Source organism: Mastomys coucha, unplaced genomic scaffold (genome assembly GCF_008632895.1).
Source record: "Mastomys coucha isolate ucsf_1 unplaced genomic scaffold, UCSF_Mcou_1 pScaffold23, whole genome shotgun sequence".
In the NCBI taxonomy this organism is placed as follows: domain Eukaryota; kingdom Metazoa; phylum Chordata; class Mammalia; order Rodentia; family Muridae; genus Mastomys; species Mastomys coucha.
This window is the reverse complement of record NW_022196906.1, coordinates 114,745,510-114,769,873: the sequence shown is the minus strand read 5'-3', so window position 1 is coordinate 114,769,873 and position 24,364 is coordinate 114,745,510. Positions and strand designations below refer to the sequence as shown.

General features: G+C 46.9%; 1 non-coding gene across 1 annotated transcript; it reads left to right on the top strand.

Moving 5' to 3' along the window:
* The first annotated feature begins 21,596 nt into the window (after nt 1-21,596).
* LOC116074023 lies at nt 21,597-21,700 on the top strand. The gene has a single exon (XR_004112013.1). It is a non-coding gene; the product is annotated as a U6 spliceosomal RNA (small nuclear RNA).
* Nucleotides 21,701-24,364: the final 2,664 nt, after the last annotated feature.

The window sequence follows — 24,364 nt, the reverse complement described above, 5'->3', positions numbered from 1 at the left end:
TCTAATGGCAGTATTGGTATTATTATTATGAGTCCAGTGGATGCAGAGGAGAAAGAGGAGAAAGTGGAGGAGGAAGAGGAGGAGGATGACGAAGTGGAGGATGATGTGGAGGAGAAGAAGGTGGAGGATGAGGAGGAAGAGGAGGTGGTAGAGAAGGAGGAAGTGAAGGAGGATGTGGAGGAGGAGGTGGGGGAGGAGGAGATGGAGGAGGAGGAAGAGAAGGAGGTGGAAGAAGTAGAGGAGGAGTAAGAAGAGGAAGAGATGAAGGAGGAGGAGATGGAAGAAGAGGTGGAGGAAAAGGAGGTGGAGGAGGAGGAGGAGGAGTTGTAAGAGGAGGAGGAGAGGAGGTGGAGGAAGAAGAGGTGGAGGACGAGGAGGGGAAAGGACTTATGGTGAGGTCAGTGGATGGGGAGTGAGTAGGTACAAGCTCTATGAACTTTAATCTGCAATCCAAAAATTTAAATCGACAGCATCTCTGTGAACTTACAAAAAATTATTTTACCCTTTTTCATATTTTTTTAGCTTTTATTCAAAAATACCCATCAAAACTCACAAAGAATATACAGTGAGCTCCCATAAAACTTTCAGTCATTTTTCCCTACCGGTTACTCCCTGCGTCCCTCTGGTAACTCGGAAGCCAGGATTGCTGGCACACAGTGTAGACACGTCTGTGTCAGTTAGTCACAGGTATGAACTTTTGCAGCCACGACCACAGTCAGCATAGCACCGCCCCCTCTCTGCAGAGGCCCTCCCTCTTGATAACCACTCACAATCCCCACCTCCCTTCAGCTCACCATCCCGCGGCCTGGTCACCATTGACCTCGTCTCCATCTCTGTCGTTTGGGCAAGCACATCACATAAACGGAATTACTGTGTGGCCTTTTTGTCCACTGATGTCCTTGAAATCCATCGAAGTAGTGGGTGGAGGTAATTAATTATTCCCTTGCTTGGGGGTGGTGGGGGTTGCTTTGATTTAGAAGTAGGGTCTCATGAGAGGAGTGCTAACCAGCCTCGAGCTTGCTTTGTAGCTGAGGGTGACCTTGAGGGGCTGATCCATCTGCCTCCACCTCTCAAGTGCTGAGATGGCAGGAGTGTACCACCATGCCTGGCGCTTCTTTGTCCCTCTAGATTATTGTATCATGTTCTGCAGTTTAGACAAACTCCAGGCTTGTCAGCCACTCATTGAAAACTATCCTGGTTACTCCTTTTCATTCAAGTATGTACTTATTTTGTTTTATGCTCATGGGTGTTTTGTCTGCGTTGTTTACTGTTGCTTCTTACAGGTTTTGGCATTAGTCACTTGTCACAGTGTGACCTGAAAATATTTTCCTGAGCTGTATAGCTGTCTTCTGTCCTTTTAAAATGGTCTTTCACAGAGTAGAAGTTTACATTCTGATGGTGCCCATTTTGTTGGGGTTTTTTTCCCCCTTTATGAGCACGCTGAGTATTTCATCACTAAGCACTTTTTCACAAGATCATAGGTCCCAACTGACAGGCAGGGACCATTTTTAAAAATTTTTATTACATTTTACCTATAACACTCTGTGTGTGTGTGTGTGTGTGTGTGTGTGTGTGTGTGTGTGTGTGTGTGCGCGCGCGTGCATGTACCATGGTCCCCTTGAAAGATGCAGGAAAATCTTCAGGACTGAATTCTCTCCTTCCACCATGGAGGTCCTGGGATCTAGCTCAGCTGATCAGGCATGGTGGTGTGTTTATGCACTAAGCCATCTCAAGGACCAAGGGACTATCTATTCTATTCTCTATCTATATGTAAGGTAAAGTTAAGATTTCTGCTTTGTTCTTCTTCGGTTTGTATTGGTAATGTTATTCAGTGCTTATGGTTATCTAATTTTTTCCTAAAACTATTTGCTGAAAACATGATCTGATCCCTTCTTCGCTGAATTGCCTTTGAACCCTTCTCACAGATCCGTAAGTGCTAGAGAGATGACTCAGTTAAGCCATGCACTGCTCTTGGAGAAGGCTGGAGTAAAATTCCCATCACTCCTGGGAAACACACAACCACCTGTAATTCCTGCTCCAGGGCATCTCCACATTCTTCTGGCCTCTGCAGGTAGACATTGCACTCTTGTGCAAATACATGCATGCAGACAGAGGTACACAGAAATTAAAAATAAAATCTTTTGAAATAAAACAGAACCAGCACTCTGTTGAACACCAGTTGATACTACATATAATTCTTTTAAAATTAAAGATAGTTTCTGATTTAAAAACAAAAGATAGAAAGACAAATGCCAAGTCCCTAAAACCTGTGGCTGCCAGACCATAGGGCCAAGGGCAGGGAGGAGGACTGAGGTCAACATCAACAGCCTTGGAGACCGGCGGCCATGTCTGCCGTCTGCCAAGGACACCCTGCATTTCCTTGGGTCTGGGCGGCTTTCCTCCAGAGCCACCTGGTCACTCCTTCTCAGTTGTCTTTGCAGTTTTGGCCTCCACCCACAAGCTGTTGCTTGGGACTCTGGCCTGAGACTTCCCATGTGACATGTTCTCCTGGGATTGTCAACAGAAGGGCCTTCCTGGCATGGGGTCTCCTCAATCTTGTGCTGGCCTCATCTCTGCTTGCCTACATTCTGGCTGACTAAGATTCCTGCTTCCTTCCAACCCAGGTTCTTAGCCAGCTGATTCCTACTAAAATGTAAGATATCCCATCATTCCTCTCTGTTCCAGCAGAGCTCCACTGCCCGTCACGATGAGGTTCACATTTCTTACAGTAGAGTTAGATCAGTTCCGCATGGCATTCAATTCTCCAACATGAGGCTCCACCTCAGCACAACTCCTGCCAACACCCAGCCCACCTTGAACGAAGCCACTATGCTGAAACCCCTCCCTCACAACGCCCCAGACTGTCTTTCCTCATACTGTGCTGCCTCATTGAACTCCTCCTGCTCCATCATCAGACCTTGGCTCACACATCCTGCCCTCTAGGCAGCCTTTCCAGACGGCTAGCCAAGACTAGGGACTCCCACCAAGCGTAGCTCAGCATCTTTTCCCTTCTGGAATTAGTTAATACATTCCAGTGAATGCCAGAAGTGCTTTGAACAAGGCGACAATGTAACTGTCACCCACTGGTCCTCTGTGTGCTCAAGCCAGTCAGTTGTCAGAGACGCGCACACACGCAGACACTCACACACATGCACATAGCCGCATGCCTCAGTGTCCTAGAATCAGCTCCTTGCTAGATCTATTCTGAGATGTTCTGAAACTACTCACATCCCTTGGGACTAGGGCACGGTCACTAAAACTCATGCAGGCAGGGAAGCTTTTCCATGAATGAAATATGATTTTAATTTGCACAATATGCACATTTATAATAATAATTTCTCCATAGGACATGCAATAATAAGTTCCTAATGTTAACCTGGGGCAAAATATCGAAAACAAATTAAATTGGCTTGGTTCCTTGGAATTTCAGTACATTGCATTGTGAATTTTTTGGCCAAAATGGTATAGCATGTAGCTGATTAATATTCTAATTAAAATCCAAATGAGATCACATCAAGTTGTTTGGTTGTCTCCAACATGGAATAAATAAATGCCTTGCCAATAAAAGGCATCAACAGATATGGAAAGGCAAAGCTGTCTCCTGTGGAGCCACGGGATAGCCCTATCAGGGAGTCACATGGGGTTGAACGCCGATGTCTTGCATTCCTACCCATTAATGCCCTTTAACCGTAGAGTGGATGTGCCTTGGCTTTGTGGAAATTCTTGGTACATGCTATGGTTTTTCTTCTGCACTCCGAGCTGGGGGAACTGACCCACTCATGTTCTCAGCCGATAGCATAATGCTTTACCTTCAGTCACGTGACTGGAGCAGGCATAGCTGCTTAGGCCTTTCTGAAGGGTTTGTAATCATGGAGCTTGGTTAGTCACAGCATCTGATATCTGAGAGAACCCCACCAAGAGCAGCCATGATGGCTGACTATGAGCCCTTCTGAGTGAACAGATGACCAAGCTCACATAGGAAGGCAAGAACCTCAGGATCCAAATGTGCCCACATGTGTGTCTGTGTGCAGCTGTGTGCATGTATGTGTGCCTGTGTGGGGCTATGTACATGCATGTGTGTATTATGCAGCTATGTATATGCATGTGTTTCTGTGTGTAGCTATGTGCACACATGTGTAGCTATGTGCCTGCATATGTGTCTGTGTGCAGCTATGTGCATGCCTGTGTGTATTATGCAGCTATGTACATGCATGTGTTTCTGTGTGTGGCTATGTGCACACATATGTAGCTATGTGCTTGCATGTGTATCTGTGTGTAGCTGTATGCATGCATGTGTATCTGTGTTGGGGGTAGGTCTCTGTGTGTGTGTATGTGTGTATTGTGTGTGTGTCTATGTGCATGCCTGTGTGTGTGTGTGGCTCTGTGTGAGTGTGTGTGTGTGTGTGTGTGTGTGTGTGTGTGTGTGTGCAGCTATAGTCCCATGTGCAGTGTCCCCGGAGGCCAGAAGCCCGCACTTCCCTAAAGCTAGAGTTGATTTCAAGCTACCTGACAGGAACCAGGATCCAAGCTCAGGTTTCTACAAGAGAAGTCTGTGCTCTTATCTGCTGAATCTCTCTCCAACCCCATTCCCAGACTTCTTAAAATATTCCACCTTTCCCTTAATTTGGGCAGTTTCCTGTTCTCTCGCTTTCTAGCAAGTCCTAAGATAACAGGAAGTTCTTGCCTAGGTCATGTGACTTCTCCTGATTAGTTAGGAGTCAATCTGTGTCCTGGGTGAGGGTCAATAGCATCATGTGGGAAAGAGTCTCAAGGGAAAATAAAGGAGAGGAGGCAGACCACGGGCTTCGGGAAGAGAAAATAAAAGAGGAGGCAGACCACGGGCTTCGGGAACTGAGTCAAGAAGGAGGTCCCATTTGGACTGGGCAAGAGAGAGCCTTGGCAGTGAGGATGGGTGAGGGTGGAGGGCCGGCATGCCCATGCCTCATGTTGAGACAACCGGGAAAACTCGGTTGAGAAGGGTGTCTGGCTCTGGCTCCACACGATGAATCCAACAGCCGCTGTGAGTTTTATTAAGCACCACATCTCTAGGGCTGGGAAGACTCAGCGGGTGAAGGGCTTGTCACACAAGTGTAAGGACTTGGGTTTGGATCCCCAGAATCCATAAGAAAAGCCAGACATGGTAGCCTGCATCTGTAATCCAAGCTGCCCTATGGCAAGACAGAGGCAGAGCAAGGAGAGCTGAGTTAAACCTGAAGCTTGCAGGTTTAATTATTTGTCTAACACAATACAATCTGAACATGAGCTAAGCTGATACCTGCATGCTGGTGTAGCACGGGAGGAAGACATCGAAAGCCTTTGCTTCCTCCAGTGAGGCCATAGGTTTTTATAAAAGCAGGAATACAAAGGCATGTGTGTGTACACATGTATATACACATGTGTGCATATATGTATATATGTGTGTATATGTATACATCTGTGTATGTATATATACATGTGTGTATATGTATATGTGTATATACATGTATGTATATTCGTGTGCATACTTATATGTGTATACATGTGTGTATCTATGTATATACATGTTTGTGTGTATATGTGTAGCTGTGTGCATGTGTATACACATGTGTTACATGTATGTATTACATGTGTGCATGTATTTTATATATATACATATATGTGTATTTATATATATATATATGCAGTAGTCTGAAATCTGAGCAGAAGTGTTTGGGGCAGTGCTCTTCATGTTGAGTGTTATGCTGGCTTATGCAGTGAAGAATATGGGAGCCGTGTGCTAACAATCAATGCTGCAGTGAAGTTTTACGAGGCCACATGGGTGAGACACCCAGGAACCGCCCCAGACTCTTTACACACTTGGTTTCTAATTTTTAAATATTGCATCTTCAATATCTTTTACTGTTGCCAAAGATTTTATGACTCTCCCTTGCCATAGAGACCCCACATGGAATCACAGCCGATAGCAGAACTTTGGTTACATCTACTTCATGGAAAGAGGGGCTTGCAGTAATCAGTTGTGTGTTTGCCCCTGGACTCATCGACTCCTCCATCAGCACCGATTTCCTCTTTCTAAACCCGTCTGCTCGATGCTTACATGGCCTTCATCCATATTAATACACATACATGCTTGCCTGTGTGCATACACATGCATAGATAGAGCTGGGATATGGCTTTCGCTGTATCCACGTGTGCATACACATGCATAGACAGAGCTGGGATGTGGCTTTCACTGTATCCACGTGTGCATACACATGCATAGATAGAGCTGGGATATGGCTTTCACTGTATCCACGTCCCCAGAGGGAACAAGCAGATTTTAAGAGGCAAACATGCTCACAGTCGTGTGGGAAGAAGTACACTATGTGAACCTGAGGATGACAGGTAGGAATAGGTGTGTCTGTGTGTGTGTGTATGTGTGTGTGTGTGTGTCTGTGTGTGTGGGTCTGTGTGTCTGTGTCTGTATGTGTGCATGTCTGTGTGTGTGTGTGTATGTCTATGTGTGTCTGTGTGTGTGCGTGCGTGTGTGTGTCTGTGTGTATGTCTCTGTGTATGTGTGTATGTGTCTGTGTGTGCGTGTGTGTGTCTGTGTGTGCATGTGTGTGTCTGCATGTATGTGTGCGTGTGTGTGTGTGCGTGTGCATGCATATGTGTGTCTGTGAGTGTCGGGAGAGAGAGAGGCAGAGAGAGGGAGAGAGAGAGAGAGAGAGAGAGAGAGAGAGAGAGAGAGAGAGAGAGAAAGGAAGGAAGGAAGGAAGGAAGGAAGGAAGGAGTGGGGTCAGAGGTCAGCCTCAGTTGTTATTCTATAGATATTATCCACTATTTTTTGTCGCTCACCAGGACCTGGGACTTGCCAGCTAGGCTTGATTAGCTGCCCATCAAACCCTTGGGTTTGCCCTGCTTCCAGGAATGCTGAGCATGCACCAGTTGGGGCACTGCTGACATTGCTGACTTAATTTCATTACACTTTTATTTGGTGTGTGTGTGTGTGTGTGTGTGTGTGTGTGTGTGTGTGTGTCTGTGTGTATGTGTCACCATGTACATTCGGAGACCAGACGACAACTTGTGGCAGTTGGTTCTCTTCTTTCATCATGTGGGTCCCAGGAATTGAACCCGGGTCATCAGGCTTGGCAGCAATCACCTTTCAGACTCTGCCATCTCATTGGCCCTGGGTTTGGTTTTACATGGGTTCTGTGAACCCAAACTCATACCCTCATGCTTGCAAGGCAAACACTTTACCAACTGATCCATCTTCCTAGCCCAGCGATAGACTGGGACTGAATCCTGCCCAGAACCTGAAGCAGCACAGATGTATTGGAGCCCGTGGGACTCAGTAGGAGGAAGCAGCAGGTGTGGATACAGCTGAAGTGAACCCCAGCCAGAAACTGGCTGCAGAAACTACACATTCCGGCACTCAGGCCTGCTCAATTATTGATAAGCATCAATGGGCTCCTGCTTGCAAAAGAACTCTTTCCTCCCAGGAAAATTAGATTTATTGGACAGCAATAGCTTCCTCTCCCCAATGTCTTATTAAACAAAGATATGCAGCTACCCTGTTCTGTGCTCGCCCACTGCTCATTCAACAAACATCGACTGAAGCGGTATCGTGTGCAACTACTAAGCCGCTCCATGCTCGCCCACTGTTCATTCAACAAACATGACTGAAGCAGAATTGTGTACCAGGTGCTAGGAGACCATGGGAATGTGGCAGGTAGCACCTTTGACCTCCTCTCTTTTTATGTGTTTCTGTGTATATTCATGCTCACACATGTGTGGGTGCGTGTGTGCAGATGTGTGTGGAGAACATGGATTGATGCTGGTGTCTTCCCCTGTATTCTGAGGCAGGGTCCTCACCTGAACTCATCATATTCAATACTCTACCTAGCCAGGGCTCTCTGGGACCCATCTCACGTTCACCGAGATTGCAGGCATGTGCTACCATGTCTATCTGCCACTGGCATGAGTCCTGGGGATTCAAATGCCAACGCTTTCTCAGCTGAGCCATCTCCTCACACCTGACCCACCCATTCTTGCCACAGAGACACGTGCTAACCAAGTGACACAGCAGAGAGTACAGTTTGGAAGAAGATGAAGGCGGGCACGAGAAGAAGAGGACATTTGCATGAGGTGGAGCTTCGGGAGTGACATCTGCTGAAGAGGCTCCTGCCACAGGACCAGAGCCTCAACACTGTGTGACACCCAGACTCAGACTTTCCTGTAAAATGCCAGAAAGTAGTTAATGATGGCTGTGTGTCTGCTCTGTGTAGGCCATGGGGCTGGACAGCGTGTATATACCTCAGCAGTTTCTCTGCTTCACTGCTTCCAGGGTGTGTGTGTGTGTGTGTGTGTGTGTGTGTGTGTGTGTGTGTGTGGTGTTGACTTAGTTAGGGTTTCCATTACTGTGAAGAGACACCGGGACCACACCAACTTTTATACAGGGTAACATTTAATTGGGGCTGGCTTAAAGTTCAGAGGTTTAGTCCATTATCATCATGGCAGGAAACATGGCAGTGAGCAGGCAGACATGGTAGCTAGACGGGTAGCTGAGAGGTCCACCTCTGAATCCACAGGCAGCAGGAAGAGATAGCAACACTGGGCCTGGCTTGAGCTACCAAAACCCTGAAGTGATGCATTTCTTCCACAAAGCCACACTTACTCTAATAAGGCCACAACTCATGATAGTGCCACTCTATGAGCCTATGGGGGCCATTTTCATCCAAAATACTGTATGTCCACCTTTTTTATTATTGGAGACAGTGTCTCTCAGTGTCCTGGAGCTTACTCATTTGCTAGCCTGACTGGCCACCATGCACCATGGAACTGCCTGGCTCTGCCTGCTCAATGATGGGCTTACAACCATCTGCCACTATGCCTGGCTTTTTAATGAGGGTCTGGGACTTGCACCCAAGACCTCATGCTTGCACAGCAAGAACTTCACCAATAGCCTGGCAGGGATGGTGCACACCTTTAATCCCAGCACTTGGGAGACAGAGGCAGATGGATTTCTGAGATCAAGGCCAGCCTGGTCTACAGAGTGAGTTCCAGGACAGCCAGGGCTACACAGAGAGACCCTGTCTTGAAAAACAAAAAACAAACAAACAAAAAAAAGAACTTCACCAGTAGAGCCACACCCCAGTTCTTGCTCCCCAGATTTTATAGATTAAAAGCCAAGACCCCAAAACTCTCAGGAGCCTCATCATAAGCAGCGAGTCAAGGTGCCAAGACTGAAACCAGAGTCCTGAGGAGCTTGCAGCTAGGGTGTCATTTAGTGGTAGAGTGGTTGTCTAGCACAGAAAAAGACAGACAGACAGAAAGGATGCTTGGAAAGTGCCTCTCCAGCAATGGTGGAAGCCATTCTGAGCCCCACCCCCACACTTGCTGGAAAGGAAGGCGGGTACCCAGGTGGTAAGACAGGGAAAAGACCACGTCCCAGGGCCAGTGGGGAAATGCCATCCTGACATCCAAGTCCCCAGTGATAGAAGGTAAACCAGTTTCTACAAGATGTCCTCTAACCTCTATGCTTTCTGTGTGGCATACTAAGAACACACACTTAGTAAATAGAAGTGTAATTTGCAATCCTTTAAGAAGAAACCACACCCAAAGGCTCCCCCAGCAGCGCTCTGTCCGCCACCCCATGTGCTTCCCAGCTACGCCAGTGACACCGCCAGGGAGAGAAGACAGTGTTGCTTTACCGATGGCCGTCTGTGACGTCTGTGACTTGGCTCTGTCTGACCTCTCTTGCTGAGTCCTGTGCGGGCTCTCTCGTCACAAGTAGGACTCTCAACCTCCCATAAAAAGAAAAAGTGACCTATTTTAAAATTCCTCCAGGGAAAGAGTCGGTGCGTTGCCTTGACAACCAATTTCGGCTTTTACAGGAGTCCTGCTCGGTTCTTCTCTCAGTCTAACCTACTTCCGCCCTGATGTCCTTAGGAGCTCTTGTGCCCTGGGAGCAGAGAGGCAGTCCTGAAAGCAAGCTCACAGCCACGCCCTCCCACCAGGGCTTTCCAACCAGGAGGCAGAGCCAGGAAAGCAGCAGGGTGAGGAGATGGGGTGGAGATGGGGAAGGTGGGAGTCCTCTCTCTCACAGAAATGGAGGTGCTTAGGGGCTGAGCAGCCCCTGGTCTTGCTCGTTTGTACTGGTTCTGACTGTTGCATCTCTGCACCTCTTACATCCCTTCAGCTGCCCTTCTAACCACCAGCTTTCCCTAGCCCTGACCCTAGACATCTCCCCTCAGCTTCTCTACACACACACACACACCAAGGGAGCCACAGGATCCATACACTGTCCTCCTGCTTCGAGGGTGTCCCCAAATGCTTTCTCCTTCTCCATGCCATTGAACACAGTCCACTCCCCACTTCACATCTGCCCAGTGGAGGAGAGAACCTGACATCAGTGGACACTGAGACATTAAGAGAACCACGAAAAGGGGGTCATCTTCTAGCCTGGCATTGTCTCGTAATTAGGCCTATGTGGTGGTGGTGGTGGGGAGATTATCTACAGCACCAGAGTCTGCTCTGCAGGAAGAAGGCATCACTCTCCCCAGCCAGGGCTCATGCCTTATGACTCCTATCTTAAGCCAACAGGTTGAGCAATTCCTACTGCAGGGGAGGTGACACCCTCTGATAGCCAATCTTGATTGTAAACTTGATTGGATGTGGAATCAACTAAGAAACATGCCTTCGGGTGGGTCTGTGAGGAGAAAAATCCTCCTCCAGAGTGAGTGGCACCATGTCACCTTCTTGTGGTGACCCAGTTATAAAGCCGTGTTGGGGAAAGCGATGGTGTCTTTGCCTGCTAGCTTTCACTCCTTGCTGGCATGTGCATCCATTCTGAGACTGTGGACACTTCTGCCATCCTTCAGTGACATCGGGCTGCAGTTTCCTCTGCCTTCTGACATAGACTGAAGACAAGCAGCTCTTCAGGAATATTCCAAGCCCTGGGCACCAGAGTGTGACTTCTGACGTATCTCATAGACAAAGCAGCAAGCCACCAGGTTCGCAGCCTCTCTGGTGTGCTGCAGACAGCTCTGCATGGCTGCATAGAGACTGAGCTGATGAGCAACGGCAACCACAGGCATGCCGCAGCCTCTCTGGTCACCCCTTCCCTCATTACAAATAGCAGGACAAAGATGTCTTAGGGTTTCTGTCGCTGAGAAGAGACACCATGGCCACAGCAACTCTTATAAAGGAAATCATTTAACCGAGGCTGGCTTACAGTTCAGAGGTTCAGTCCATTATCATCAAAGCAGGGAGCATGGCAGCATACAGGAACATATGATGCTGGAGATGGAGCTGAGAGTTCTACGTCTAGATCAGAGGCCGCAGGAAGAGAATGGCACATTGGGCATGGCATGGACATCTAAGCCCTCAAAGCCAGCCCCCACTGATATTTCTAACAAGGCCACACCTCCTAATAGTGCCACTCCCTAGGAGCCTATGTGGGCCATTTTTATTCAACCACCACGGTGGACTTAGATGCTATCATAGTTAGGGTTCTATTGCTGTATGGAGACATCATGACCATGTCAATTCATATAAAGGAAAACATTTCATTGGGGCTGCCTTACAGTTCAGAGGTTTGGTCCATTATTCTCGTGGTGGGTGGCATGGTGGCCTGCAGGCAGACATGGTGCTGGAGAAGGAGCTGAGAGTCCTACATCTTGATCCACAGGCAGTGGAAGGGAACTGTGTGCCACACTGGGCATGATCATAGGAAACCTCATAGTGACACACTTCCTAATAGTGCCACTCCCTATGGGCAAAAACACATGAATCTATGGGGGCATTCCTATTCAAACCACCACAGAAGGGTTTTCCCCTTGAAGTACATCTATCACTGAAGAACTGGGCAGGGCCAGCAGAGAATATACACTGAGCAAAACCGAAGTACCACAAACAGGAGCTGACCCTAAACTCACAAGGATGAATGAGAGGTGGCCTGCTTTCTCACGGAGACCCTCAGCCAGCTTCTGTCCTGAGACCTTTCTTATCAGTCAGTGTCTATTCATTTACAGCCATCAGAACACATTCTTTACTGACACGTCTGCATTTTAAATAACAAATAAGTGCTGGTGCCTCCTGCCCATGGAACCTGGGAGAGCCAGCTGATGAGAAGAAATTTCTAAGCTGTTTGTGGGTGCTGGGGCCAGACACACAGCTGCAAATTTGGCGGAAAATAAAATAAAGCTCAGGGAAACCCTGAGTGGAGCAGATTCTAGCTGCCTCATGGGGGCTGCCCTGGGTCTCCTAGAGGCCCATCTTAGGCTGCCCGGATGTTTGGTTGCTTGATAAGTGCGCTTCTGGAAGGCTCTAGTAACCATTCTGACCCAGGAGACCTGGCACTAAAAAGTGGCACTGGCTGTCCAGAGCCAAGATCATCTGGACAAAGTGCCGTCACCTCTTAAATCTTCCTAGATTTCATACCTCCCTGGACCAGGCCACCTCCCTCACACCCCTCCCCCATAAAACAAAGTGACCAAAGACTTACCTTCTGGTTTCACTTCTAAGAAACAGCCAGACCTGCTGGGCCACCGCCCCAGGAATACCTGTGTGCTCCCCACCTACAAGCTAAAGTTACATCACTTGTTCAGAGCCAGAAGCTCTGAGCTCAGGCAGCCAGCTCGGTTGCCTTTTCTCTTGGCCCTCCTAGAACACAACAGGACAGAGGAATGAAGTACGGTATGGCACCCAGGTGCTCCAATAGGAGGGCCTGGGTGCTCGTGGGGAGGTTGGCGGGGTTTCCTGGAGCAGCTGCAGGGACAGCAATGGCTGACTCCATTCTTTGTGGGTGGAAGGTCTTTTGTTTGTTGGCTTTTTCCAACATGGGTCCAGGAAAGGCCAACTGGGATTCATAACATCCCATTTTCTCTGCGTTATGTGTCCTTAAGGGCGTTTCACTCCTTCTGTGTGGCTGTGGACTCTGCACATAGCCTTAGCAAATGGGACCACTGCAGACATCAGTGGGCAGCCGAACCTTCTCCCTTCAACCTCCCAGGCAGTGCTACCCATGGTCATATCAGCAGTCAGCCGGTGATCTGAAAAGAAAAGGAAGCAGGGGAGGGAAGAGACAGACAAAGATTTGTATGTGTGATGGAAAGGAGACAGGGAGGGAGACCAAGCCCTGAGAGCCCATCTCTCTCCCAGCCTGGAGCATCCATCCCTGTGCACACACAACCAAAGCTCCCTGGCCCTTTGATCAGGGACCCCATGCTGGGCCTTGTTCGTGAGATTTTTCAATTCTCTTTCATTTTATTGAGCGGATTCCCTCCCCACCTCCATCCCCGAATCAGGTCTTAGAATTATTGGGCCCTTCTTGTCATTGATTTGTTTTTATGACCTTTGTAGTAGATGCAGAAATATTTGGACACAACAAGAAAGAAAGAGAGGAAGAAAGAAAGGAAGGGAGGGAGAGAGGGAGGAAGGGAGAAAAGGAGGGAAGGGAGGGAGGGAGGCAGGAAGGAGACAGAGTCTGAACAACCTTCCGGTGGAAGGAAGGACACACGTGGAAAGTCTTGGGTTGAGAAAAATAAATGGAATGACAGCCAACTGGTGCCCAAGAAAGGAAGTCCAGACAGTGAAATCCATCCCCGACTTGTGGGGGAGGGACTGACTACTGATGCAGAGTAAGGCCTCTCCCCCAGGAGCACAACTCTGTTGGCCCCATGCATTCATGGAAGCCTCCCCATGCCCATCCTGCCGTCTCTGCCCCAAAAGCCATGAGTCCCTGCCCTTCCCCCTCTCTGGCTTGGTTTGGCATTAGGTGCTGTGTCTTACACCCCACCCCTCACCCACAACCCACCCCGCTTTTAACATCAAGGACAAAGGAAAGATTTTATGCCACAGCCCAGCCCTGTGGGAGGAGTCTTATTCAGGGTTTAGGATGCTGAGTACAAATATGGAAACTGAGGCACCAATGGGAAGGCTACACTGGATGTGAGAGACAATTTCTCCCAACAGTGAATGTTCTTCCCAGCTCAGAGCAAGGAGAGAAGGGCCCAGGAGTCAGGAGTTAATATCTAGGGTTCCAACCCAGTTGTGGTGTTGCCGGCCTCTGCTTCCAGCACCTGAAAGACTGAGGCAAGAGGACCAAACGTTTAAGACCAGCCTGGACTATACAATGAGATACTATGGGATTCTCATAAGGTGTCTAACCTGGATCCTATGTGCTTTGACCCCAGAGATGTCATGTGCCCTTCCAAGCAGGGGCTGTGCCTAGCAAGGAAGCATGTGCCAGAGAAACCAGCTCAGCCTGTGCTCCCACTTGATAGAGAAACCAGCACAGCATAGCCTGTGCTCCCACTTTATAGAAAAACCAGCACAGCATAGACTGTGCTACAGTAGATAGAGAAACCAGCACAGAATAGTCTGAGCTCCCAAAGGATAGGAAAACTAGCACAACATAGCCTGTGCTCCCACTGGATATGAAAACCAGCCCAGCATAGCCTGTGCTACAGTAGATGGAGAAGCCAGTGCTGAGAGCCCCAAGGTCAAGAGGACAGGCCTAGAAGCAGTTACACTTGACCTGACTTTCCTGAACTCTCACCCAGCTGGGCTGCTCATCAAAAGAAGGGTTGTGGGGAAGAATTCAGAAGGTTGAATGGCGTGGAGGAGGACGTCAGCACCCATCAGGGAGTTACCACAGGGACCTTCAAGAGGGCTGACACACAGAGCCCTGTAAGGAGGTCTAACCAGCAAGCTCATGTCACAGAGTGTATGAACAGCATCCAGATCTCACTACAGACACCCACGCCAGCTAAGGGAGCTTCACAGACAGCTGCAGTTGTTGAACCGGAGGTCCTCTGTTTCTTCCTCTTCCAGGGAGAGCATCCAAGAGGAACAGCCGTGAGGATGGAGAGGTGGTCCCAGCTTGCCTGGGCAAGGCTTGGGTGTGGAGTATAAAAGCAAGTTCAGTTAAGTGGCAGAGTTCTCATTTCTGTGAGCATCCCTCTATTCAGCCCTCAGTTTACCTTTTTGGTACACAGAGCCCCTGTATCTCTTTGTCTGAAGGCTTCCCCTGACCACATGAGCACTTGAAACTCACAAGGAAGAACTGGGAGACAATGCCCTACAAACAGCTTTTCCCCAGTGACATGAGGGTGTTGTGTGTAGATACCTCTAGCACCTGAATTACGTTAGATTAAGTCCAGTCTCTTGCCTTATATTACAGTGCATTATTGCTCCATACGTTTACCCCTAAAATGTTTCATCTTCGTATAGTAATATATATTATCTCTCTGTGTCTCTGCAGAACTCTGGTCACATAGGGTGTTGAGGATCTCATCAGACTGTGGTCACCAAAGGCTTGACTAAGACTGATGATCTGTTTTCAAGATGGAGCACTCACGTATCTGGTGTGAAACCCCAGCTCATCCCATACAGACCCTTTCTAGGGCTTTGTAAGGATTCTCATTACCTGTGGCAGAGCAGATAATCCAAACGAAGAGAGAGAGACATGGAACACAGCAAAAGTCAAATACTATGTTGATTACCCATTGCTGTGTAACACGGACAACTTTAGAAGAAATCATGAACGTCCCCACACATACAATTCAGCAAGGCAGCCCCTCTTCCCCAGACCACTTCCAACTACTCCCAGCCCTGGGAGCCCTCTCCCATCAACTCGCCATACACACCTCTGCCTGGCATGGACCCAGCATGGCAGCCAGTCCACCACACCATCTCCCTTCATATTTTAGACCCAGGAGCCATCTCCTGCTGACTGGGAACCTGGCCCAGTGTGGACCCAGAAAGGCAGCCCCTCCCACCTTGGCCACCCCCATGCCTCCCAAGCCACACAACTCACTGTCCACCCCCAGGCTCTTACCCAGTGGGCCAAGAACACATAGCACAAGGCACAATCATCAATCTAACTCCAAATGTTTAAGTCTCACTGGAAAAGCAAAAGCAACAAAAACAAAACAAAACAAAAAATCAAAACAACAACGAAACCACCACCAGCAAAAAGACTATACTCCCCCACCAGGCCTCGTTCCAATTAACAACACAACAGCAATGGTGCTGAGTAAAAACAACTTAGATGAAATTCAAGACACCGAATTTAAAAGAACAATTATAAATATGCCGAAAGTGTTCAAAGCATTTAGAGAAAATGCACAGAAACACTTGCATGTGCTGAGAAGGGACGAGATAGCCTGACTGGAGCTCAAGAAAACACAGACAAACTGATAAATAAAATAAGAAGGTCAACTCAGGGTATGAACATAGAGTTCAACCAAGAGGCAGAAAAAGGCGGAGAGAACCCACACTGATCTGAAGCTAGAAAGGAAGAACTCAACATATAAAAATCCCAGCAGAGAGCCTCGAGGAGAGAGGGTCAGAAAAGGGCACCTGAGGGCCTGGAGACAGGGCAGGGGGCGGGGGTCAGAAAAGTGAGGTGCCTGGAGACAGGGCAGAGGGCGGGGGTCAGAAAAGTGAGGTGCCTGGAGACAGGGCAGAGGGCAGGGGTCAGAAAAGTAAGGTGCCTGGAGACAGGGCAGGGGGCGGGGTGCTTTCCTTCCAAGACAATGATGTTCCTTTTAAATGTGTGAATGGAACATGCAGAATCTTCAGGACACTTTAGTAAAGCCAAATTCAAAAGTAAAATAAAAGGCTAAATCTACAAATTATAGGCATAGAAGAAAGAAAAGAATCACAGCTCAAAGTCATAGAAAATATTTTCAATAAAAGCACAGAAGGGAATTTACCAAATCTTGATAAAGAAATGTCTACATGGGGCCAGGTGGTGGTGGCACATGCCTTTAATCCCAGCACTTGGGAGGCAGAGGCAGGTGGATTTCTGAGTTTGAGGCCAGCCTGGTCTACAGAGTGAGTTCCAGGACAGCCAGGGCTACACAGAGAAACCCTGACTCGAGAAAAAAAAAGAAAAAGAAAAGAAAAGAAATGTCTACATGGGTACAGGAATCTCACAGAATGTCAAATATAAAAGACTAGGAGGAACTCCCCCCCAACCCCCCAGGACACGGACACACACACACACACACACACACACACACACACATCTGCTAAGGCCTGGGTAGCTGTTACCTGTCTAGCCAGCCATTTCATGCTGATATTACTGTTACTAGGAAAATTGCTCATGACAGGGATGATTGCATATTCTGTTATATTCTGTGCTTTGGTGTTCTTGAAAAACAATTGCCGGGCAGTGGTGACACATGCCTTTAATCCCAGCACTTGGGAGGCAGAGGCAGATGGATTTCTGAGTTCAAGGCCAGCCTGGCCTACAGAGTGAGTTCCAGGATAGCCAGGGCTACACAGAGAAACCCTGACTCGAAAAACCTAAATAAATAAATAAATAAATAAATAAATAAATAAATAAGATAAGATAAGATAAAAGAAAAAAAGAAAAACAATCATGGGCTAGAGGGATGGCTCAATGGTTAAGAGCACTGGCTGTTCTTCCAAAGGTCCTGAGTTCAAATCCCAGCAACCACATGGTGGCTCACAACCATCCAAATGAGATCTGATGCCGTCTTCTGGTGTGTCTGAAGACAGCTACAGTGTACTTAGATAAAATAATAAATAAATCTTTAAAAAAAGAAAAAGAAAAACAATCACAATAGAAGTCAGAACTGCTTTGCATGGTCACCCACGATAAGCTTGGGTCTGAACCAACTGCCCAGCGGCACTTCCTGCATCTATGCATGAATCTTTATGGTTTTTGTCTTTATAAACTCCCTCTGGGATGGACCCCAACATAAAAGAGACAAGTAAACCAATATAAGAAGCCATTTGGAGTAAAACTTCCGTTTTGAGTAGTGATCTAATAAAGTTTACATTCCCAAGACCTCCCTGGGAACTGACATCCTACTTGGCAGAAAGAGACATGGATGTGGGCAGTTGACATTCTGATTGGCAAGTTAAGACATGAATGTTAGACAAGACAAGCCCCCTGCCACAGATGAATACCCAACCGATGGGAACAGGATAAGTGCACAACGAGGACATATTCCTAGGGAAATCCCCTATCCTTAAATCCTGGTTAGTGGAATGAGTTGGCACAGATGCTCCTGGCTGGGCATCACGATCAGCACCTGAGTCTAGTCTTATCTAAGGCCCTGATCGATCAGTGAATGCTCAATAAACTATCTCTGTCAGGCTGAAGTTGGTGTTCTCATTCCATTCCTGGAGAAAAGATACTGAAGGTTGCAAGAGAGAAAGGCCAAGTCACGGAGGCAGGCAAGCCTGTTAGAGTGACAGCTGACTGACTGCTTGGTAGAAAATTCAAAGCCAGAAGAGCTTAGAAAGATGCATTTTAAGTTCTAACAATCACAGCTTGGCTTTAGCGAAGACCCATTCTCCACAAATGTCTTACCCTACCATGGGGGAGAACTGCTCTATGAAAAACTGTACGGATGAAATTCAAAAGCAAAACGAAATTCCTTTTTAAAATGTCACTAGCTGCCAGGTGTGGTGGAGGCACACCTTGAATCCCAGCACTCGGGAGGCAGAGGCAAGCAGATCTCTGTGAGTTCGAGTCCAGCCTGGTCTAGGACTGCTAGACAGAGGAAAAAGAAAACAAACAAGCAAAAATCAAGACAAAACAACAACAACCACAAAAGAAAGCCATAGCTTTGGGAAGATAAGGATTCCAGGGATTAAACCAAGTATGTCACTTGAAACGGTGAGAAGGTAAAGAAGCAGCAGAAGAGGTGATAGATACAGCTAATAGAATAGGGATACACAGATGTGCAAGTCAATAATAATAATAATAGTAGTAGATAATAAATACAGCTAGCCAAAATAACAAAACACAGAAGTGCTATAACATAAGCATATTAGTGCAGAGACATAGTTAAATAAGAATAAGTAGGAATACAAGTAGTAATAGAATTTAGACAAGACATAGACACAGACATAACATAGATATAAAACATACATATATACGAAATAGAAGATAAGAGAAATATAGCCCCTTCCTAGAAGTAGCATAGCTAGGTGGAAAATTTCTACTGAGTATATGTTCCAACCACAAGGGAGGGGTTCAGACATGGGTGGGTCAGAACAAGGTTCCAACCACAAGGTTAAGACATGGGGAGGGGGCTTGTGATGGTTCCCCCTTTGAGATTGGTGATTCCCCCTTTAGATATCGGGAAAAACCACAAAGGTCCACCCTTGCTCTTCCTCTGAACTGTTCTGGGAAAACCCGCAAATCCTGATGTGACCCTTACCCACCCTGATTTCATTCTGTTATCCCATCATGTACTACTGCCTTTTGAGTACATAAAAGATGCCAACCTCTGTCAATTGGAGTCCTGCCTTGCTACCAGAGCAGGGGGACCCCAAAGCACATTGAGTCAATAAAGCCTCTTGCAATTTGTATCAATCTCCGTCTCTTGTTTATCGTGGACTGATCCCTGGCCATTGGACCTCCGAGTCTAACAACAGCAAGACATCTTCATACAGTTTTTAAACTCACTTTAGTTGTGCAGGTACCAAATGAGTGTTGACCTCGAAGAACCCAAAAGAGGCTCAGGAGAATGTTGTAGTCAGAGAGTTGTTCCACAACCCACACGAACTGCAATCTCGCTCAGACAGTGATAGTTTTTGAATGCATACCCTAATACTGGTAGATAAGGACCCTAGCTCAGAATTTGGTACTGATCCACAACCACAAACATCTTTTTCAGTCAGCATATAAAGGAAAAAAACCCACAATGAGCTCATAGGCAGGTGCAAGAAGTACTGCCTGGTGATCGGCTCTGACTCAAGCCATTTTAAATATGTGTTCATATTGACCTTTAATTTAATGGGTCCTACATAAAGCTTAGTGGAATTCCTTAAGATTAGTAGACCTCATACAGAACACAACAGAGGATGTGGTCAGCATGACCCTGCTCTGAGTCAAGTTATTTTCTGTGTCAATGACTGGTAGCCATGTTACAGCAACAATATGAAATAGCTGGCAGACATGGATCAAAATCATTACAGCTATGCTGGAGGTGTGGGAGGTATCAGACCACAATAGAGAAATAAGAGCTTTCCAGTGTCCACAGTCTTGCATCATAATATTATACCAAGCCCAGAATATTATACCCAGAACAACTATCTTTAATTAAGTGAAGTAGAAATAAAAAGTTTCTACAATGAAGCAGAGTAAAGAAGATCTGACGACTAAGCTAGCTCTACAGAAGATACTTTGAGGAATACTTATGACAGGAGAGATGGATGAACACATCCAAAAGGCCAAAGGAGATAAAGAAACAATAAAACAAAACATGTCTTAAAAAATTCCACAAAACCGCCAAAATGACAGGGATTAACAGACACTTTTCAATAATAACTCTGAATATAAATTATCTCAACTGGGCAAATCCTTGTGTCCAAGTGTGCATCTCTTGTCTGAGTCCCATCAGGCAAGAAGACCCATCCACAACAAAGTTCTCACTATCAAGGGAGAGAATTGTTCTGTGATGAACCTGAACAGTTGAAATTCAATAGCAAAACTAAATTCATTAACAACAACAACAACAACAAGAACCTTCATTGCTCTGCAAAGCAAGGGACTCCCAGAGGTAAGCCACTTCACTTGAAACAGTGAGATATCTCATAGTTTCCAAAACTCAAGGAGGGTTTTCCAGTGCCCAGAATCCTGGATCTATCAGGAGCTAACTAATGAAGCTGAAGTCCAAATTAATTACTCAGACTTCTCCAACTCAGAAGTTGGGCCACAGACACACTCATCAGCATGCAAGAGCAGCGGCCATCCCTGTGGTAAGAAGAGAAGAAGCCAGAATAATGAGGACAGCAGATAAAAGGATGCCACAGAGGAGGATCTTAATTGCATCTTAATTGAGTCCCTCACTTCCTCCTTCATGCAGAACCCATCCTTAAGGTCAAAAAGACCGTGGTGTCTCTGAGGGTGCTTTCTGTCTTCAGCCACGACTGGTCTGCAAGGTCACTCCGTGTGGGCTATTAAAAGACGTGTCTCAGTGACTGTTGCTGTAACAATGCTCTGGGACAAAACAACCCAACTTCTAGTGATACGCCACCATTGTTAGTTATTCATGTATCTGCAGGTCAGCTGGGAGATGGCTGGCCAGCCTGGGCTTGCATTAGTGCAACTGAATTTGTGCTCACACCTACTCCATGGTTATTTAGTCCAGGGCCAGACTAAGGAGATTGTAGCTATCTGAGAGGAGAGTAACTCTTAAGATACAACAGGAAAGGGAGAAACATTGGAAGCCCCTTAAGGCTTAGAATTTATCCATGCTAGCTTCTGCCCAGATGTCTCTAGACAAGCACAAGTCTAGGGAAGGGGAGCCACTCCCACCACGAGGCCCACATGAGGTAAGACTAGCAGGTACAGTGTGTTAATCATCCTGCTGCTGTGACAAAATCACTAACCAGGCAACTTAAGGAAGGAAGGGTCAGATTTGGCTCACAGTTTGAGGATGCAGTCCATTACAGCAGGAAAGGCATGGTGGCCAGAGGATGAGACAGAAGGTTACTTTGCACCCACAGCCAATTCACAGAGGTGAATACTCCCTCCATTTGCCTCCTCTTTCTTATTCTGTCAGGAACCCCTGACTGTAAGGTGGTGCTGCCCACGTTCAGAGTGGCCCTTCTTCCTCAGTTTCAGCTCTCTAGAAACACTCACAGTGCTTGCTTCAGCAGCACATATACTAAAATTGGAATGATACAGAGATTAGCATGGCCCCTGCGCAAGGATGACACGCAAATTCATGAAGTGTTCCATTAAAAAAAAGAAAGAAAGAAAAAGAAACATTCACATAACCACACCCAGATCTGTATTGTGGTGTTGATTCTGAATCTAATCAAGTTGACTAAATTAACCACCGAAAATTCACACCTTGCCAACTTCACAGCCAAACACATTAAGTCACAACTTTCCACCCCTGCTCCATTAAGTCTCATTTTCACTGTAAAATACAGCCCAGTGTTCGTTTTGGGTTTGTTAAGAGTCCTAACACTCAACAAAAATTAAAAGTCTCCTTAGAGACTCAGGCAATCCCCTAACTGTGAGTCTATTAAATAAAAAGTTACATATTTCCAACCCAAAATGGCACATAGTAAACAGTCTAATCCAAAAGGGACAAAATGAGTTTACCAAAGAAAGAACAAAGCAAAGTAAGACTGATTCCCCCGGGGGAGGAGGGGAGAAGAGGGGATGCGGCAAGCAGAGCTCCACTGCTTCATCTCTGTATTCAGCATTGGGGGCTTGTGAAAGAATTACACTGTGTCCAGCAGCTCTGGGCAGTTTGGCTTCTCCAGCTCCATCTCTGTGACACATGTAGCCTCTCTCTCTCTCTCTCTCTCTCTCTCTCTCTCTCTCTCTCTCTCTCTCTCTCTCGTTCATCTCTCTCTACTTCTTTACTGTAGATACAATGTGACCAGCTACCTCACACATCTGAGGCCATGCCTTCCCTGCCTCAGGGGACTAAATCCAACTGTGAGCCCAATCAAAGTCTTTGTGGAAAGTAACTAATACAGAGAGTTGATACTGAGGAGTGTGGCCATTGGTATGATAGACATGACCGTGTGGTTCTTAGGCCTTTGGCTTAGAGGAAGACTGTTCAAGAGTTTGGGATTTTGGATTATAAAAGCCCTTAAGTCCTATAAGCTGAGCTTAGTGAACCATTATGGTAGGAATTTGGAAGAACAGAAAATTGGGACAGTGGAGGCCCAGCTCATGAGGGTTCAAAGAAGAAAAGGACTCTATTAGGTCCCCAGCCAGAGGCCATTCCCATTATATTCTGACAAAGAATGTGACTGTATTCTGCCCATGTCCTGAGAACTTGCTTGAGGTTGAATTTTAAAGTAATGCATTAACTGTTTTGACAGAGGGAATTCCAAGACAGCATAGCATTTGGGCTGTAGCATTTGCTACCACTTGAAGGACGTGGACTGCAGAGAGGAGAAAGCATAAGGCAGTTTGATGTTTTAGACAAGTAGGAAGGATATGAAGGAAGCTACAATTGCCAAATGTTTGCCCCACACAAGGAAGCTTTGCCTTCTGCCCTGGGCCTTATTCACTATCTACAACACGAGCTGCAGAGATGACTCATCAGCCAGGTGCTTGACTTGCCAGTATGAGGGCCTGATCAATCCTGTTCTGGTTAGTTTTCTTGTCAACTTGATACGTAATGGAGGCATCTGAGAAGAAGGTTCTGCAGTTTGGGAACTGCCTGTATCAGATTGGTCTGAAGGCAAGTCTATGGGACATCTTCTTGATTAATGATTGATATGGGAGGGCCTAGCCCACTTTGAGGCAGTGCTGCCCCTGGGAAGGTAATGTTGGGTTATATTGTGATCATAAAAAGAGAAAGAGCTATAAGAATATGTTCTGGGGGCTGGTGGGATGGCTTAGTGGTTGAGAGTGCTGACTGCTCTTCCAGAGGTCCTGAGTTCGATCCCCGGCAGCCACATGGTGGCTCACCGCCATCTGTGGTGGGATCTAATGCCCTGTTCTAGTGTGCTGGGGACGGCAACTATGTACTCACATACATAAAATAAATAAATAAATCTTTAAAAAAGAAAAGAAAAGAATATGTTCTGGTGAGGTGTGGGAGAAAAGGGTACCTCGGCGGGGCCTATGCCAAGGCATCCCTTCCCCTGAGGGACCAGACACACACTGCTATAATATAGAATAGAGTTTATTTAGGGCATGGGGAGGGGAGTTAAGAGGGTAGCAGAGGCAGAGAAAGGCAGAGAGAAGGAGAGAGTAGAGACATAGGGGATGGCCATGACCACATGGAGAGAGGGGGAGGGAATGGAGAGAGAGGGGGAGCAAGGGGGCAAGAGGCAAGGGAGAAAAGCATGAGTAAGAGAGAGAGGAGGGGGCCAGGCCTACCTGGCTGTTACCAGGTAACCATGGGGAGGAGCATACCTGGCTGCTGCCAGGTATCTATGGGGGTGGAGTTTATACAGAATGCTAACATATATAATAAAGCAAATTGAGAAAGCCAAGGAGAGCAAGACATTTAGCAGCAGTCTTCCATAGCCCTTGCTTCAGTTCCTGCCTCCAAGATCCTGCCTTGAGTTTCTGCCTCCAGGATCCTGCCATAGCCCTTGCTTCAGTTCCTGCCTCCAGGATCCTGCCTTGAGTTCCTACCTCCAGGATCCTGCCTTGAGTCCCTGCCTTACCTTCCTCTGAAGTTAGACTGTGATCTATCTCTAAGACAAATAAACACTTCCTCCACAGTTAGTTTCGGGTCCACATTAGGAAGCAAATTCATACAGACTACTAAAACCTATCTAAAGCCCGGTGTGGTAACATAGGCTTGTAATCCGGCACTGGATAGACCTACATACAAGAGGCTCACTGCCAGCCAGCCTAGCCTGCTTACTGAGTCCAAGGCCAATGAGTGCTTCAGAGAGAAGCAAGGTTCTTAAAGAGCAACACACA